At 36.9% G+C, this 1,540-nt stretch overlaps 1 protein-coding gene across 1 annotated transcript in view; it reads right to left on the bottom strand.

The window, feature by feature from the left end:
* LOC107567865 (ubiquitin carboxyl-terminal hydrolase 14-like) overlaps positions 1 to 1,540 on the bottom strand; it is a 14,719-nt gene that overhangs the window by 8,445 nt on the left and 4,734 nt on the right. The window lies entirely within an intron of this gene.

Raw genomic sequence — 1,540 nt, 5'->3', positions numbered from 1 at the left:
CTCAAGCAGGAAGATGGGTTGAACTTGATTTGAACCGTCAGAAATGTATTGGGTGTTCTAATACAGAATGGAGCCAGTTAGCAGTGGATTGTTGAAACATATTTTTAAGGAGGTTTTTTTTGACCAGGACTTGGAGACTGATGGTCAAGTTCACAGTTGAGCATGCAAGCCTTTCAAAGTGTACTACACTGGCGGTGAATACAGATGGACAAGTTCGTCACATGCACACTACCTAGTGAACGCTGAGCGCTCAATTCAATGAGCGTGATGCAATTTGCTAGAGTGTTTCAATGCATGTTGTTGTTTTAACTAGAATTAATAAAAGAGTTTAAAAGTTTGTATTGCAGCTTTGCAGAGTCTATTTGTTGACTTTGTTATTGCTTGAGTTTAATAAATTCACTTTGTGGATTTTTGATTGCATATTAAATTGTACTTGGTTTTGTATCTTGTTTAAATGCATATTCTGTGCCTAATTCTCGTGAGTGGTATACTTCTGTGCAAAGTTCTTTTTTTTTCTAAACCTGAATTGTGGTAATAGGAATTTAGCCCCCACTTTATATTAGGTGTCCTTAGATATAATGAATTGTTTGGTACTGTGTGTTCATGTTGAATTACAAAATACGTTTGCTGCTTTTGCGGTGGGTATGGTTAAAGTTAAGGACAGGTTTTGTGGTATGGTTAGGTTTAGATTAGGTTTAAGCCGGGTGGGCTAAGGTGTAGGGTTTGGATCAACAGTGTAATTATGAAATGTAACAAAATGTTATATTACAGATACAACTACAGGAAGGTATTTTTAAATATAAGTACAATGTAAACACCATGAATATAAGTGCACTGTATCAAATGCTTAATTCAAATCTAAGAACATAGCCTAGTAGTTAAAAACACTTCATATAAAGTGGGTCTGGAATTTATTTATATCATTTATGAACAGCTGTAACATTTATCGAGAAGGACAGCCGGAGGCACACGATTGGCAGCTTCTCTAGTCAGAAGCACAGGTGACTGCTATTAGTGTCAACAAAACGTATAATAAGACCAAGAACAAGTATTAATGAACTAAATAGGAATCAACACTGATTTTAAGGTGTACTATTGGATAACCCCGTTTGGATCATATCCTTAAAGGGTTAGTTCACCCAAAAATGAAAATTCTGTTATTAATTACTTACCCTCATGTCGTTCTAAACCCGTAAGACCTCATCTTTCTGAACACAAATTAAGATATTTCTGATGAAATACGAGAGCTTTCTGACCCTCCCATAGACAGCAAGGTAACTACCACGATCAAGGTCCAGAAACGTAGCAAGGAGATCAGTAAAATAATCCATGTGACATCAGGGGTTCAACCGTAATTTTACGAAGCTACGAGAATAAATTTTGTACGCAAAGATTACAAAATTAACGACTTTATTCAACAATTCGTCTCCTCCACGTCACCCTGGTGCCATTTTGGAGAATATCAGCTGGACGTAAACAGCTGATACGTCACGCAGCACCAGGGTGACGTGGAGGAGACGAATTGTTGAATAAAGTCGTT

Source organism: Sinocyclocheilus grahami, unplaced genomic scaffold (genome assembly GCF_001515645.1).
Source record: "Sinocyclocheilus grahami isolate Dianchi unplaced genomic scaffold, SAMN03320097.WGS_v1.1 scaffold1193.1, whole genome shotgun sequence".
NCBI classification, from domain to species: Eukaryota; Metazoa; Chordata; class Actinopteri; order Cypriniformes; family Cyprinidae; genus Sinocyclocheilus; species Sinocyclocheilus grahami.
This window is presented reverse-complemented; position numbering and strand designations above follow the sequence as displayed.